Genomic DNA, 18,267 nt, shown 5'->3' on the forward strand with positions numbered 1-18,267 from the left:
GATTTGGCAATTCAGAAGGCTAAAGGGACTCATTCTGAAATTTTTGCTTTGGGGCTCCCACTTAATGTTCCACTCTGCAAAGTAGTGTTCAGTTCCACTGAAATTCTTCACCAAGTCAACACAAATTTCAATGTGGAAATGAGTGTGTAGAGACATTTCTGATGTATTATTATTATTATTATTATTATTATTATTATTATTATTTTGCTCTTGGCTGAAAACACAGTCAGACCTTTGTGCAGAATGTGGATTCTGAAAGGCCATTGAATGCCGGTTGGGAGAATCTTTAAGGCATCTCAGGGGAACAGTTAGCACAAATACAGCACATGCCAACTTGCCTTGAGGCTAGGAAGGCTGAAGCTTTCTCTGTAGCACTCCCACTCTTCCTACATACTAACCCTGAGAGGATCTGGAAGGCACATCCCCTTGGCTGGTACAGGAGGCTTATTCCATTCATCCGTCGAACAAATATTTGTTGAGCGTCTGTTAGTGCCAAACCTATTCTAGGTGCCAAGGATATAGCAGTGAACAAAAATAGGCAACAATCCTTCCTGACATAGAATTCCCTTTTCCTCAGGTTGGTTGAATATTGGTATTTTGTTCTCTCTGACTGTATGTGTGTGTGAATTATGTAAATGTATCTTAGATTTTATATATAGATCTTAGATTTCTTAGATTGATATAAAATAACATGTAATAAAATGTAAATATATTGACATATTGTATTAGTCTGTAATCACGCTGCTAATAAAGACATACCTGAGACTGGATAATTTATGAAGGAAAGATGTTTAATTGACTCACAGTTCCACATGGCTGGGGAGGCCTCACAATCATGGCAGAAGGTGAATGAGCAACAAAATCACATCTTATGTGGCAGCAGGCAAGAGGGCACGTGCAGGGGAACTCCCCTTTACAAAACCATTAGATCTCCTGAGACTTATTCACTATCACGAGAACAGCATGGGAAAAACCCGCCTCCGTGATTCCATTACTTCCCATCGGGTTCCTCCCAAGACATGTAGGGATTATTACAATTCAATGTGAGATTTTGGTGGAGACACAGAGCCAAACCATTATCACATATAAATAATATATGAATAAAAATATGTAATTATACATTCTTAGATTGTGTGTTCCAAGAAGGCAGGGGTTGAATTCATCCAATTATCTTTGTACAAGCCCAGAATGATACCATTCATTCATTCATTCACTCAATACATACTTTCTGAGTGCCTACTGTGAGTTAGGTGATGGCGATACAGTGATGGGCAGAAAACCCCTCACAGAGATTCTAGTCTAATTTAGTAAACATGAGAACAAAGATAGTGAGGCCATGGTATTTGTTGACATTTAATTTAAGTTTATGATGCACAAATCTTAAATCTTACATCCAAAGAGTCACGTTGTATTCATTGCTAGTTGACACATTTTTTTTGCATGAATGACATTGCCCACCCTATGTACAACCTGGTTTTTAAAAATCTTTTTCTTTTGAAATATTTTTAGGTTTGCAGAAGGGTTGCAAAAATAAAGCACAGAGGATTCATATGCTCCCTTCTCCCTGCTTTCTTCCCCCCCCTCCTTTTTTTTTTTTGAGACGGAGCCTCGCTCTGTCGCCCAGGCTGGAGTGCAGTGGCGCAATCTCGGCTCACTGCAAGCTCCGCCTCCCGGGTTTACGCCATTCTCCTGCCTCAACCTCCCGAGTAGCTGGGACTACAGGCGCCCGCCATCTCGCCCGGCTAGTTTTTTGTATTTTTTAGTAGAGACGGGGTTTCACCGTGTAGGCCAGGATGGTCTCGATCTCCTGACCTCGTGATCCACCCGTCTCGGCCTCCCAAAGTGCTGGGATGACAGGCTTGAGCCACCGCGCCCAGCCGGGCTATGGTTTTTTAGAAAGACTACTATAGAGGTGAAGAGGGCTTCTCACTACATCCTGCCAAGGCTATGTGATATGAACATGACTAGTCACAGGTGACGTTAACATTGGTCACTTGGTTAAGGTGGTGTCTGCTAGGTCTCTCCATGGTGAGGTTATTTCTTCCCCTTCATACACTCTTTGTTAGAAGCTAGTCATTAACCAGCCCGCATGGGAGTGGGAGAGATTAACCTCTATCTCCTAGAGGAATCCTTCTTTCTTCTTGAGTTTTCCTCACTTGTGTGTCTTGTCTTTGGGGATAAGGGCTTTAAGAATCATAAGATTATTTTCCTTTGAAGTGATGTTAAAGTTATGCTATATTAAAGTTTAGACATTTAATCTGTTTGTACTGCACTTTGTTTAAAACATTCTTCATCATTTAACATGAGCTTGTGCAATACAGACAAAGAAGGAGGGAGGGAGAGAGATGAATTTTCATTGGAGGGTTCTAAAGTTCTTGTTGTTTGTAAACTAACTCAAGTACTACAGATGCAATACCCTTTCCTCAGTTGAGAGCAGTTTTAGGAACTGCCTATTGTATTTTAAGATAAGAGACTCAATAGTAGTTCAATTCACATAACTGTAGAATCACAGAACATTAGGCCTGGGCACAATCATCTGCTCTGGTCTCCTCCCTTTACAGATGAGGAAACTGAGGCACAGAGAGGAAGCATGACTTTTCCGAGGTTGCCCAGCCAGTCAGTGGGAGGCTGGGTCTCCTGCTTCTCAGGGTTCTTTTGCTGTAAATTCCTGTCTGACCTCCCCAGTAACAGAGGGGATTTACACCGTCTCCCCTCACTCCACGCTCACCCCACCTTCACCCATCCCGCCTCTCTCCAGGGCCTCCCTTTTCTCTCGGTAGATCAGGAATAAGGCCTCTATCCAGACCATACTTAGGATAATGCAGGATTGCAAATACCGCCACACCTCAGTCCCACTCAGCTCACACCCACTACCCTGAGGGCAGAAGGACCTCTCAGGCTTCAGCCACTTCCCTGCATCCCATCCCACCAACCTCAGCTGTGGCCTGCAAGTCCCACACCTCTTCTAGCCAGGCTCTGGTATAGGATGGAGACGCTGTGGTTTAAAAGTGGAAGCTCTCTAGTAAATTTGGAGTTCACTCTCAGAGACTGCTGTCCCGGAAACAAGGAGGTCAATTTCCTTAGAAGACCACACCCGCTTAAAGCCATGGAGGGACTAAGCAAGTAGGTCTTACCTTCTCAGGAGGCAATATGACTCACAGTTTGCATTTGGGAGAGGAAACAGGAAAAACATTGCCCCCTTCCTCCTACCACCCACTTCCCCTGGGGCTAGAAAGTGAAGGGGTAAACATCTGGCTGAATTTGCCCTGCTCAGGAGATACGTCATTTCTCCCCATGAAAGGAATGAAGCTTAAAATCCCATTGGGCTCCTAGGTTCAAAGGGAGTCCAATGATCAAATTCACATGCGAATGCTTTCCAGTGCTTCCCTGGACAATGAAGTTTACAGGAGGTCAGGGGAAGAGCTTTCTCATGCCAGAGGCTAAGTGGTATCCAGAGGTTCAGTCAAAATATCTGACTGGAGTTTTCACATTGCCCATTTGGACAGTCTTGGCCACAGCTGGGGATCCTACAGGAAGCACAGCTAAAGGTAATAAAAGCCTCCAAGGAAGCGGCTGCAATTGCGGCTTCAAGGGCACCTCCTGCATGGGGCTTCCACAGATTGGGCGACCCACGTGGTGATGTGAGTAAAGGTGAGGTTTGGGTGCCTCAGTTTCCCTCTGGGGTTGTGCCTCATCTACATATCCCTCTTGGTGTAGGATCTTCAGTTTTCATGCCTTTTCGTCCCATTAAGATCTCTCAGGAAAGCTCAAGAACTCTTTTATGCTAGCATGTAAATCACTGGCTCTGCCTCAAAATATTAGACCTTTACAGGGATCATTGCTTTTAAACAGGGATAAACATGGTTCTCAACCTTGGCCTTGCAGCAATATCACTTATGATACATTTATCAAATACAAAAGACTGGGCCCCACTCAAACTCTATAATGTTAAAACAAAAACAAAACTCCACAGGTGAATCTCACTCACCACCAGGCCTCACAGCCATCCCTAGTTTAAGTGAGAAGGTGTCATTGTGTGATTCCCGACCAGCAGCATCACCTTCATCTGGAGCACAGAAATGCAAATTTTCACCCCGTCTCTACTAAAAATACAAAAAATTAGCTGGGTGTGCCCGCGGGCGCCTGTAGTCCTAGCTACTCGGGAGGCTGAGGTGGGAGAATGGCGTGAACCTGGGAGGCAGAGCTTGCAGTGAGCTGAGATGGCGCCACTGCACTCCAGCCTGGGCGACAGAGCGAGACTCTGTCTCAAAAAAAAAAAAAAAAAAGAAAAAGAAAAAAGAAAAAAAGTACGCAAATTTTCAGCCTGAACAAGACCTCCTGAATCAGAAACTCTGGAGGTGAGGCCTAGCAATCTGATGCATGCCAAAGTTTGAAAACCACTGCCTTAGGCTAAAGGACCAAGGTCTAACTGGGGCATTTTAGTTAAGATTTGGAGCAATGTGGTTGGAACGCAGGGGTGTCCTCTGAAACCACACTTGGTCAATGGTTGGCTGCTCTGCAAACACATAGAGCTATCTCTGATTGCTTGTCAATCTATTGAAGCTGTCTCAGACTTGCAGATGATCAGCGATGTTGGAACCTTTTCTTTCGGTAGGAAAGACAGTGATGATTGACCTAAAGCGGCAGCAACACAGTGGCTAATTAGTGGTGGTGATGGTGGTCATGACTACCCTCTTCTTTCCACTGATGCCCCACAAGCCACAGACTGTAAGTGACGGTGGTAGACAGGGCAGAAGCAGAGGATAAGGTGGTGGTAGGGGAAGTTAATGACTTTATTTAAGATAAATTATACTGAATTAGAGATCATGGAACTCTTGCACACAGTATTTCTTTAACTGTACATTTATCTTAAAAACAGTGATCCCAAAGCATCACTTGAAGTGTAGTATCTTTATGGCCTGAAAGCACCGTAAATAAGAAGGATTTCCTGAACGTTCGGCTGAAATGTGGTGACATTTCAATTCTATTCAATTAAGCACTATTCTTAGTATTGGGATACATCAATGAACAAGAGACACTGTCTATAACCTCAGGATGTAGGAGGGAAAACAAATCAGCGAGAAGATAACCCCCCTTACCGCCCCCTGCCCTTAAAGAGGAGACACAGATGCCCTGTCAACACCTACCACTTGGCTTGATCTGACATCTGGGGCTTAGATGAGTCCTTTCTGGGTAAGTGATGTTTAATCTGAAAACTGAAAATTGAACAGGAATCAGGCAAAGGGATGGAGGAAAGTAAAGGAAAAGGTGGGGAGAAGAACATTCTAGACAGAGAGAAGCGCTGGTGTGAAGGTCTGGAGTAGAGAGAAACCCTGGTGTGGAAATGTAAAGAACTGCAAGCTGAATATGCTGTATCCTAGAAAGTATGGGGGGAATATGTTAGGAAATGAGGTTAGAAAGGCAGCCATCCCAGCTCCCAGAGGGCCTAGGAAGTTAGATGAAGGATTTAGATTAGGGCCTAAGGGCAATTGGAAGGGCAATTGAAGGATTTAAAGCCATGGAAGAAGATGAGAGATTTGCATAAAATATAAATCTCTTGGCTGCATTTGGAAAGTGGATTGGGGGAGAAATTGTGGGTATTTGGAGACAGTCAGGAGACGGGTGTCATGCGGATTAAATTTACAAATGTTTGCTTAGGGAAAATATGAAATGAGCTAAGAAATTAGAAGATTAAAATATGTGCTTCATCTTATGCTCTTTTTCAGCCCTAGTTTCGTTTCTTTGAATGAAACAGCTCTATGAGAGCTCTCTTCAGAGTTCGTATGTTCTCAACACTGTTCCTAGCCAGCGGCATGAATAAATCAACCTATACTAATTGAAAATTAGCTGTGGGCAAACAGTTTGAAACACTGCTGGGCACCATGGGGGATTCCAGGAAGGCTTGGTCCTTGCCTGTGAGAAACTAACAATTGAGTAATGAAAATAAACAGAAACTCTTAACTCTTAACTGCTCATTGAAGATTCAAGCACCATGTGAATAATTATCAAAAAGTGAGGAACTGAATCCTAAACACTGTAAAAGGAGGATTAGAAATGATTTCAGGGAAGTGTAGGTATTGGGCACCTACATCCTTCCTTTGAAGGATGCTGGGAGGTGGGCGGACCCATATGATTGAGAACACACTGAGGGTGGGAGTAGTGTGAGCTTAGGCCTTGTGGTTGCATCCCCATTTGGGGTTACATTTGTCTTGATTTTCAGGGAAGGTTGACTGACCCTCAGACACCATAGAAAAGTACACTAGCTTTTGCCAAAAAACAAGGGGGTAGTGAAATGTTCTCATCTTAATTAGTGGTCACTTTTCTGCCACACCTGCTGGAACTGCAGCAGAATGGGGACATGTGGGTAGACTTGGTTGGGAAGGGAAATGGGGCTGACTTGGGAGAGGCCTGGAAAGGGCAGAGGGGACAGGTAGTGCTGTGGAAAGGGCAGAGGGGACAGGGAGTGCTGTGGGCCTTCCATAACCCTGGCTGATCACCCTGGAAATCAAGGTGACTGGGTTTCAGAATGTTACCTAGTGCCACGACAGTTTACAAGTTACATATAACAGGAGGGACCATCCTAAAAACTCTGTCCCCAAAGCCCCAACTCTTTGCCCCTTAGCATGGAGCCAATCTGTTCTTATGTAGGATTTCAACTGCTCTGAAGGGGACATTGGTTCTGAATTGCTCTCAAGTCTCAAGTATCATTTGCTACTTGATGGCCACCTGCCACCATCCTGGGCAGGGGCTGAGGAGAAGGTTGAAGGGCACAGGGACTGAAACTGTCCTGCAACAGCAGCGTCAGGTCTGGGCTGGGCTGGGAGAAGACAGGCATGCCTCCAGGGTGGCTTCTGCGAGATACCTGTACTGGCTGGGGGACCAGGTTGAGGGACTGTGCAAAGTGATCAAGGTGATGTAGGAGGCGTGCCTCTAAGTTTGGCTGGAAGACATTTGTCTGCAGGGTGAGTTCAAGGGGACATTGCCTAGGGCAGAGTATCTCCAACTCTGTATGTTCTCTGGAGATGCTTGTGCGGCTGCCTGGACTGAGGGCTACGGAAGCCAAAGGAGTGGGAAGACCCCAAAGACAGCCTATGGGCCCCACCTGCTCCCTTTTCACTGAAGTTGGGGCTTTTCTATCTGCTTTATATTTTGAAGAAATGCTTAATAATTTATTTGAAAAAGAAAAGGATGCTGGTGACAGAAACCAGTTGAAAATCTTTGTCATTTGAACAGCCTTTTCACAACATGCTCTTTTGGTCCCATGCCTACCATGCTTGAAGGTATGTCCCTAAAATAGGGGAGGTCCTTGATCTCTCGGACACCAACAGGGGTGACAGTACTGAACCCAGGGCCTGCTCAGTGTGTACATACTCTGCTGGAGTGCTGGGATGCAAGGCTCTGCTGGGGTTGCCGGGAGCAGGGATGGGAGCAGGAGCCAGTGAACTGCCAGCAAGAGGAAGAACAATGGGCTAGTGTGAGTGCTGCCTGAGGGGGCCTGTGGAGGTGACAGTCCACCGGGGCTGCGGAGGCGTGTTTGTCCAGGCAGGAAGCCACATGGGACCTCAGGCCGGTCTCCCCTGGCACAGCTCCTGACCACACCTGCAGCAGAGCCCCTGGGTGCCTTCAGGATGAAGAAGCTGTTGCTGGATGGCCAAACCCACCTGGCCTGGGCCAATTTCTTCCTTACTTCCTGGTTGTGGTCGAGGACTGCCCTCTCTGCTCCAGGAAAATTTCTCCACTATCTTCAGGCCATTTGGCCTTCCTCCTTAGTCACCTCATGGATTCACTATCCAGGAGCCAGATTCCCTGAGCTGAGAGGACTAAGTTCTAATGAAATGGCTTCTGAGGGGGAGAGGACTCATGGATAGGACACCTCATAGATTCTCCATCTATATACGTGGAATGAATGATTTTATGAGCATCTCAGGCTTTTCCACTCTATTGAGACTATTAGACCAACAAAGATAGGGCCATATCTTGGTAAGTGGCAGTCGTTTTTATCACCAGATGATGACTTTCTTGTGTCAGTTACTTGAAGACGAGGTCTGCCTCTCAAACCAGGCACAGGGCTGGCCACAAGTGTCTGAAGAGGAGGCCAAGGTGGGCCGATATAGAGATCAACAGTAGAAATGAGGAGGCTGTGGAGGTGGACCAGACATTAATTTTCACACTGGGTATGTGTATTAGTTTCATGCTGTTGATAAAGCTATACCCAAGACTGGGTATCTTATAAAGAAAAAGAGGTTTAATGGACTCACAGTTCCATATGACTGCAGGGGCCTCACAATCATGGTGGAGGGCAAAAGGCGTGTCTTACGTGGCAGCAGACAAGAGAGAATGAGAACCAAGCAAAAGGGATTTCCCCTAATAAAACCATCAGATCTTGTGAGACTTATTCAGTGCCACAAGAATAGTATGGGAGAAACTGCCCTCATGATTCAATTACCTCCCACCGGGTCTCTCCCACACCATGTGGGAATTATAGGAGCTTCAATTCATGATGAGATTTGGGTGGGGACACAGCCAAACCATATCAGTATGGAAAGGGCAAGAACTTTGAGCCACAGGAATGGGCTGGCTACAGCAAGTTCAGAAAGCTGGACTCATCAACTTAACCTCTTCCCCATGCCTAGTGTCCCCTGGGTTATACCTAGCATGCTCTCTCTTGTTCAGTGCTTAGTAATACAATGGCCGTTTCTTGGTGAGGCTTCATGTTGTGCCTTTTCATGCAGTATCTGAGTTGATCCTTGTGACAGCCTGGTGAGGAACTCTTGTATCTATATCGTACAGGTGATGAAATCAAGACACAAAACATTAAGTGCTTTTGCTCAAGGTAACAGTTTTAAGAGGTAGACCTGAGATTTGAACCCAGATCTATTTCATTCCAGAGATCAAAGTCTTCATTGCTGTTTGCTATGGAGTTTCTTAGACAGTACCAGTTTGTCTTAACTGTGCGGAGTATTTCTAAGAGCAGAGTTCGAGTTCACATTTGCATGAAGCTTCTCAAAGGGTAGTGGAGCTCCCAGAGTTCAATCAGCATAAAGTGGAGCTTGGGGACAGGTCATGTCACTTGGTCAGTCATCCTTCCCTCCTAGAGCATCTCCCTCTCCTCCTCACGCTAGACCTTCGACACTCTGGTTTTGCTTTAGTAACTGGGGAGTTTTTCCTCCTGGCTTTTCTCTGCAACCTCTTCCCATCTGTCCCCAAAGCTGAGAGTGGCTAAAGAGGAAATCATGATTGTGCATCCTGTATTTGGGTCTAGAGTAGTAGATATCAAAGTATACAGTTCTTTGGGCAACCAGCATCCTGGAGACCTGAACTCAGCTACCTCCGGGCTTCAGTGTGTCCTTCGCAGGCAACCGTGGGTTCTGTGCACCATAGTCAGCCGCTGCTGCTGCTGCTTGAGGGTGTGGAGGGCTGCAAGGAACAGGTGTTTCAATGCTGCCCTTTGCTTTGGTTGCTCTAATCAGTCCAAGCTGACATCCAAGCCTCTGAGAGATGAGTGAATATGACCATCTAGATTAGATAAAGTGATTCATTGTAATTTACAAACTGTGATTTAGTAATCTGGTTCCTCGACTCAGAGTAATAAGAGATCCATGATAACAGTGGATTTGGAGGAAACTTGGGGGAGATCCAGACAGCATCAGGCCGCAGTGCTATCCCTCCTAGCAATCTTTGCCCTCATTTTGATGTGTATGTTCGTGAATCTAGGTCATTACTCTGTGATGTATTCTCACACCTCTCTGTAGTTCAGGCAGTACCATAAGACTCCTCTCAGGGCCCAGGCTCAAGCCTATCCATGGGATTGCAAGAATGGCTATCCCTTTTGGGTGCTTACTATTTGCCAGGCACTGTTGTAGTGTTTTACACACACTCAATAATCTAACCCTCACAAGAATTCTATAACGTACATACTCAGAGAAGACAAGGTTGGTGAAGGCAGGATCAAACCCAAGCATTTGACTTGCAGGTCTGGGCTCTTAGCTAGCAAACTATGTTACCACTGTGCTGGCTGGAATGTCTATTCTCCCAAAAACTCAGAGCCAAGCAGTGAGGGATGAAGGAGCCAGCCGAGGTCCTGCTTTCTGAACAAGATAGCTAGGTGTTATAGAAGAGAACCAGATAAGGCAGTGGTTCTCACATGTGATCCCTGAACCGGCAGCCTCAGCCTCACCTCAGAATTTGTTAGAAATGCAAGTCCTCTGGTCCTGTCCTGGACCTACCAAATCAGAAACCCTGGGAATGGTGTTTTGGATGCATGACAAAGTTTGAAAATCACTAGAGGCCAGGCATGGTGGCTCACGCCTATAATTCTAGCACTTTGGGAGGCCAAGGCGGGCGGATCACAAGGTCAGGAGATCAAGACCGTTCTGGCTAACCTGGTGAAACCTCATCTCTACTAAGAATACAAAAAATTAGCTGGGCGTGGTGGCGGGCACCTGTAGTCCCAGATACTTGGGAGGCTGAGGCAGGAGAATGGCCTTAACCTGGGAGGCGGAGCTTGCGGTGAGCTGAGATCGTGCCACTGTACTCTAGCCTGGGTGACAGAGCAAGACTCTGTCTCAGAAAAGAAAAAAAAAAAAAAGAAAAGAAAAAGAAAATCACTGGAAAAGGGAAGCTGGAGGCTAGGTTCTAGGTCTATCTCTGCCCTTGCCTACCTAGGTAACCATAGGCAGGTAATTTCGTCTCTCTGGTCCTATTTCTTCATTTTAAAAATGAAGTGTTCACTCTAGATTTAGTCACTTTTCATTAATTCAGCAAACATTTATTGAGTGCTTACTGTGTGACTGATTCCGAGAATGCAGAGACATGAAGCTTTCAGAATGGAACAGAATGAGAGCCAGGTGGCTTGGGATCATCTGTGGTTACCACTCCAGGTTCAACCCTAGTTAATTCTTGCTGAAATAATTGTTAGAAAGACTCTCTCTAACCTCCCACCCTTTCTCCTAACTCTAATTTATCTTCACACTGTTGCCAAAGCCACTTTTAAAAGAAGCGTGACTCTGACCCTGTCACTCCTCAGTGAAAAACCTTCCACGGCTGCCTATTGCCCATATTTTCCCAATGGAACACAAATGGAACACAATTAGAAAGACATTTCCAAGGATCACAAGCAGCTTGGAACACCATTTCAAGGACCAGAGAGATGCAACACAATTCCAAACTACTTGTGATCCTTGGAAAGGCGAGAGGCATCAGACATAACTCTGCCTGTGCCACCCAGGCCTGTAGGATGGTGAGGAGAAAGAAGTCCTGGCCAGCAGAGGTTCTAGGTTCTGTGGAACCTGAGTCCAGTGGCTAAAAAAAGAAAATAAAGACTAGGATTCTCATGCAACATTTGGCAAAACTCTATACTTCCTTGAGGCTCCCACGACATTTCTCCTAGATAAACCTGGCTAAATTCCTGCCTGTATTTCAAAACCTATAAAAAATTTGGAGCAACAGAAAATGGGTATGTTGGCTCAAGACTCAAGACTCTCAAAAGTATGAGTTTGGAGTCTATTGAAGCAACTGGGGCCATTGTCTTCAACAATCACCATGAATAGGATCCCTGGGGCTTGATGACTGTAGTTAACCTAGGTGGGCTGGAGAACTTACTCTCCAAATTCAGATGCAGCCACTGATGTCTATATGGTTGTCTATCCCTGAAAAAGAGTAAAGGAGCTGTTGTCAACTAATCAATGAGACTTTATTGAGCATGTACTCTACTACTATCATTATGCCAAATTTGCTGGTTACAAAAGAAAGCTAAGTTGCCTCCTTGCACCAGAAGTCTGCCAAATTTTCTGCAATCCAGGGCTTGACATCATGTTATAAATTGGGCCATCCAAACTCTAGCTGAGGTGGGTCTGAGTCAGCTTAGCAATCTGCCTGGAACTTTGCTTTGGAGTCTGTGCATCTGCCTGTGAAGTCTACCTCGGCTGGTGTAAAATGGTTGCCTTGTTTTGGGAAGGTAAGTAGTCTGAGTTGCATCATGAGATGTTCAAGTGGGACTGGAAGGCTTCGAAGAAAGAGGGAGAGCCAAGATGCTCAGAGTCCTGTTGGACTCTTAAAAAACCTTCTGTCTCTGTTGCAGAGTCGAAAGCCCACCAGAGCCTTAGTGCCTACTTCCTGTGGCATGACTGTGCTTAAAGCTCCCTGAGCTCAGTTCCTACTTCATTATTGTGAGGGCAGTAGCTGGTGCTCAATTGATATTTCTTGAATTTGTTGCATGTAGAATATCTAGGTTGGATGCCATTGGTGGTTTTTATCTGTATCCCTTAGCTGGGTTTTTAGAAATGCTTTTCTGAATGTGCCCAAGATGTTGATTTTGAAAGATACTTTATGATCCACTGCTTTCCTTGTTCTGATGGGAAGATATTTGTTCTGGCTGCCTCTCCTCTACCTCTCCCCATTTCCACTGGAATGTAAGCTCTAAGAAGTCAGGAGGCTTACTTTCCTTGTTCACTGCTCCATCCTCAATGCCAAATACAGACTGGATGACAGTGGGATGACATTCAGCAAATATTTGCTGAATGAATGAATGAATGCATGAGTGAATGAATGGATGGATGGATGAATGAATGATCAGCTGTCTGTGTGTGTGTGTGTTGTGGGGAATAATGTGATGTGGTGATTATAAGTTATGGAGTCAGATTGCCCAGATTATAATCCTGGCTCTTTTCCTTAAAAACTGTGTCTTTTAGTCAAGTTTCTTAACCTCACTCTGTTTCCTCATATGTAAAATGAGGCTAATACTTCAAAGCATTGTTATGAGGATTAAATGAACTAATATGTGTAAAGTATTTGGAACAGTTCCTTGCATATGCTCAATGCTCCAGAAGTCTTAGCTATCATTGGCTCTGTGAGCTGGAAGACACACATGGAACTCCTGGAGTTGTTTTATCTCCCTTCTGCCTCCCTCCACTTTTGTTTTTTTATGGTGTGATTGTGTCTATTTATGGGACACATTAATTAAGAGAGAGTTTTTTAAAAGAAAAAAGTATTCATGCCAATCAGTTTATATTTATTGTGTGCCTGTTACATTTATTACTTTTTTCTAAAAAAAAATTAGTATTTTCTCCCACAGATAGTGATAGCAACACTGGGCTCAAGTCAAAATCTTTCACATTCCTTATTAATGAAAAAATAGTAATAACAGTACTAGCTACCATTTATAGAGTCTTTTTTATATTCTGGGCATTGTGCACTTTGGTGGACCAGGGATCATGGATACCCAGGTATTGATCGAATGTCAGACTTTGTCTCTGGGTTCACTGAGGCCAGGCTTAGCTTACATTGTTCTTTAGTCTCACTCCAGTGTTACTATGGCCAAAAAAACACCTCATGTAGAGTTAATCCTTAATTGAATTGACTGCTCTATCTTTGGAAGCAGATTTCTTTTTTTTCTTTTAGACCTTCAAAATGTCTAAAATTTTGAGTTGTCATTATCTCTTTCTCAACGTTTCCTCTTTTTTCTTCCTACACTGACATTTCTATTTATATCTCCTTTTCATTTTCTCTGTCTCTTCATTCATTCATTTATTCAAGTTGCTTTCCCACCAAATTATAGAAGTGGTAGTTGAAAAACAGCAGCACAGCTGCCAGCCCTATAGCTCCACCCGTGACCAAAAGTTGCCCAGGAGCATGGCATGCATGCAAATAGACTTGTCTTCACATGTTGGATCCTTTTTTCTTTTTATAGGAAACTATACCTTTGATTCATAAGGAAATGAACTTTGGTTTTATTGTAATTCCTATTTTCATGGTGTTTCAGCACAAATCATGAAATACACCTGGTGAAACTCCTGAGTCACTGGAGGGCTTGAAGTTTCAGGAAGAGGAAGAGGAGGAGGTTCCTGTGTGGCATCTTCAGAAAGAAGGATGTTTGGCAAGTATTACCTCGATCACTCGACAAACTCCTTTCACTTTACTTCTTTGAGCCTTTAGCTTAAGGGGAACAGGGCATGGTCAGTAATTGATTAAACTACCAGCATCCCCAATATATGGTTTTTGCAAGGCTCTGGCCCCTTGTGGGCTTTTAAATGCTGCACAGAGAAGAAGTGAGGCTGAGAGCTTTGAGTCCTGGACAGGCAGAGTGTGTGCCAGGTCATAGGGTCACTGGATCACTATTCCTTGGGAGAACCATAGGAATGCAATTGTTTCTGGGTGTGGAGCGTTCATGAAGCCAAGCTCCCTGTTGTGTGTGGGAAATGATGGTTATGTGTTTAGCTAGACAAAAGATGTTCCATGCTACTCTTAAGCTGGAGGCTTTTGTTTTTCTTGGTAGTCAGGGCGTTCTAGGGGCATTCCAATGAAGAATACTTGAAACGGGATAGATAGAAAAGGAGATCTTGAGAATAAAGGAAGGACTAATATTTGGTTGTCTAGTGTTGTGCTTCCAAAATCCCAAAGCAATGTCACCTGAATTTTTTTCTTTTTTTTAAAAACACCTCCAAACCAGTCAACGAACCAAGCAACCAAGCAACCAAGCAACCAAGCAACAGAGTCATGGCCACTCCAGATCTACTGAGTCAGGTTCTCTAGAGGTGGGGCCCAATGAATATCTCTTCATAGTAAGTGTCCCATGTAATTTAGATGGAAACCATTCTCTAGGAATTCTTGTGGGACTTTCAGTTATAAGAAAAATATATCAGGTTTTTCATACCAGCAATAACTTGCTTGAGCATAGGGACTTTCTTACCTTATCATCCCTAACATTATTTCCAGCACAAAGTTTGTGCTCAATAAGTATTTGTAGAAGTATCATGGAAAATATTTCTTGAAGGTGGCCACTGCCTGTGCAGGAAGTGGGGAAAAATAATGTTGGTAACATGGAGGCAAAACTGTCAAATAAAGCTCATTGTTCAGTGTGTGGTGCTAAGTAATGGTAAAGAAAAAAAAAAAGGTCTCTCTGCCTTGGACAGATCACATGGTGGGTAGAATAGCCCGGAAACATTTTCTTTTTGCAAAGACTATTTTTCCCCCAAACTCCATGGCATAATAGCACCAAAAGTAATAACTATCAGGCTTTCTTGATTATCTTCCAAGATCATTTATGGCAGTCTCAGGCCATAGATAATAATTAAAGCCACCTGGTCCTTGGTTTTCTCATCTGCAAAATAGGGCATGGACACTTGCCAGCTCCCTGTGTTAATGCAAGTTTGTCAGAGTGGCTAGAGGCCATCTGTCTAGTACCAGAGGGAGTTCAGGAATGGTCATAAAGAGAGTTGGGCACCTTCCAGCCTGCCGTGGAGGCCAGGCTGTCACACACAATAAAGCCCTGGCTTCTGAACACTGGCACTCATCCAGGCGCCACTTGGGTTGATGCAATCTCTATTTGATCAGATGAATATGATTTCCTTTTCATTGTGCCTAGTCACAATGTCTAATTATTGAAGGCACAATAAAGCTAAAATTCCAATGATTAGGCCTATTCCTAGATAAGAACCTGCCATCCAGCAGTCAGCCATATTTGCAGATGATGTCTGAGAACTTGGGATGAGAGGTGGTTTGGATCTTACTGTTTCTTCAGTATCAGAAGATTTTGTTTTTATAATAATGGGTAGCAGGGCCTGATCTTTTACGGGCCTGATCTTTTGCAGGCCTGATCTTTTCTCGGAAAACTTGAAATTGGCAAAGTTTGAAGGGCTCCCTAGTGTGCATGAATTTTGAGATCAAAGATCTGAAAGGGAATTCAGTGATATATTCTCTTGATCTGAATGGTACAATAAAATTAGTGTACGTAGAAAACTCTATACTAGGCTATCAATGCAACAATTATTATTATTATTTCAACTTGGAAGAGGAGGAAATTAAAGCTAGGAGAGTTTAAACAATGTGACCAAGGCCACATTGCTAGCACTGCAGCCAGATTCCAAACCAGGCTCTCTGACTCTAAATTAAATAATCTCTTCCCTATATCCTGCTGCCTAACCCAAAGGGAAATTATGCATAAGAATGAAATGATATACATTTGCCAGAGAAATGAGAAATGGGCTTATTTAGCTGAATCAGTATGTAAAGAATATGTGGGAAATTGCCTGAAGGCAACAGTGGACTTCGGTATTTTATCTGTGGATTACCCATTCTACCTTGGAGCCCATTACTGTCCTAACTGGACATAAAGCAACTTATCTTTTATGTATTTAAAAATTTGATATCATAGTATTTCTCTGTAATAAACAGTGGTTCTTAACTTTGAGACTCTCATGAACACTATGAACTGTCTTCCAAAGAAAATATGTATATACACACAGGATTCATGGCCCCCCTTTAAAATCACCCTGGTCCTCCCCTCTACTCCCATCTGTCAGGTCAAGAAATCCTCTACAGATCTGACTTTACAAATTGCCCTGAATTTCTGGGCCATAGAAAATCTTCATTGTTCAGAGGTTGTTGAGCCTCTAGGCCATCAATTTTTCTATGTACTAGTCCATGTCTGAGTTGATGACAAATCATTTATTGAAAGGTCATATGAATTTTCTTTCTATCCAACACTGGGTATCTAGCTATATGATACTAAACATTTCTGGTTTTTTCACTGCTATATCCCTAAAGCCTGGAATAGAACTTGGCACAATTACATGGTATAATTTATATGTTTTATTTTTTGTATTCTATATATAAAAAATTATGTGTAAAATTGTGTGTAAAAATGTTTGGAAATTAATTATGAAAATGCAATAAGACAGCTTGTTCTTTGTTGCTCAGGCTGGAATGCAGTGGCATGATCACAGCTCACCTTGACCTACTTGGCTCTAGTAATCCTCCAACCTGCACCTTCAAGTAGCTATAGGCACATGCCACCATGCCTGGCTAATTTTTAATTTTTTTTGTGGAAATAGGGTCTCACTATGTTGTCTAGGCTGGTCTTGAAATTTTGGGCTCAAGCAATCCTCCCACCTTGGCCTCCCAAAGTGCTGGGATTGCAGGTGTGAGCCAATGCACCGGGCCAGCAACTTGTTCTTAAAGGGAATTTGTTTACAATTTCTCTATTATGTATAACATCACTCTAGATTTTTGGCATATAAACTTTCTCAAGTTAAGGAAGTTTCCTTCTAGTCCTAAGTTTCTAAGAATTATTTTTCTTAAATTACAAATAGATGTTGTACTTTATCAAATGTTTAGATATTTGATTGAGATAATTTAATAATTTTTCCCCTAAAGTTTATCAATGTGGTGAATTACACTGATAGGTTTTCTAAGAATAAACCATCCTTGCATTCCTGGGATAAATCTTATATATTATAATGTATTATTATTATATCATGATGTATTAGTCCTTAATATACTATTGAATTCAGCAAGGAAATATTTTGCTCAGGATTTTTGAATCAATGTTCACAAATTAGATGGCCTATAATTTTCTTTTCTTATATTGACCTTATTTAGTTTTAGAATCAAGATTACACGATTGGATCTTTAAAGTAATTTAAATTTAATGCAGAAATCTGTCTTTTAATTGGTGAGTTTAATCTTCTTAAATTCATTATTGTTACTGATCTAGTAGAACCTATCCTGCCAACTTATTCCTGTTTTCCATTCATTGTAATTTTTAAATATATCCTTCCCGTTTTTCATAGAAAGATTCAGTTTCTCTCAGAATGCTCAAAAGTTAAATGTTTAAAATTTAAAAGCTAAACTTTTAAACATTAAAAGTTAAACAGAATGTTTAAAATTTCATTTATGAAAAAGTTAGAATGTTTAAAAGTTTAACTTTTTTGTTTTGTTCTGTTATAATTTTTTTGTTATAAATTTTTTTTTGTTTTTATAATAAGAACAAAAGTGGTGGTTGCCTCTTACTTCAGATCCATTTTTATGTTTATTTGTCCTTCAGATCCACTTTTATGTTTATTTGTCCCTATTGATTTCTTTCTCCTTAGAAAACAAAAGCACTAGTGCATTTTGATTTCTCTTTGATCTCCTCAAGGGTCACATTTTGGAAAATTAAATATAATATAATACAAATGGTATTTTCTGGACTTGCATAATCATGTTATTTTAAAGATATTTTGTTTTGTGTTGTTATGGATGAATTTTCGCCTTTTCCCAGCTTTAAGAAAATTCCTATAATATACTTTATCTAGTATTTGATTACCTTTTGCTCTCATATTTCTTGCAACATCCTCCTGGGTCACTCTTTTCATTTGAATGCTTTCTCTAAGAGCAATTTTAATGGGAGTCTTGTAGGGTTGAAGATGTTTTCATTATGCTACAATATTTGAATGGAAATTTGGCTAGATTTAAAATTATAGGTTCAGTGTTCATTTTCTTAAATACTTT

This window comes from Rhinopithecus roxellana, chromosome 15, assembly GCF_007565055.1.
Source record: "Rhinopithecus roxellana isolate Shanxi Qingling chromosome 15, ASM756505v1, whole genome shotgun sequence".
NCBI lineage: Eukaryota > Metazoa > Chordata > Mammalia > Primates > Cercopithecidae > Rhinopithecus > Rhinopithecus roxellana.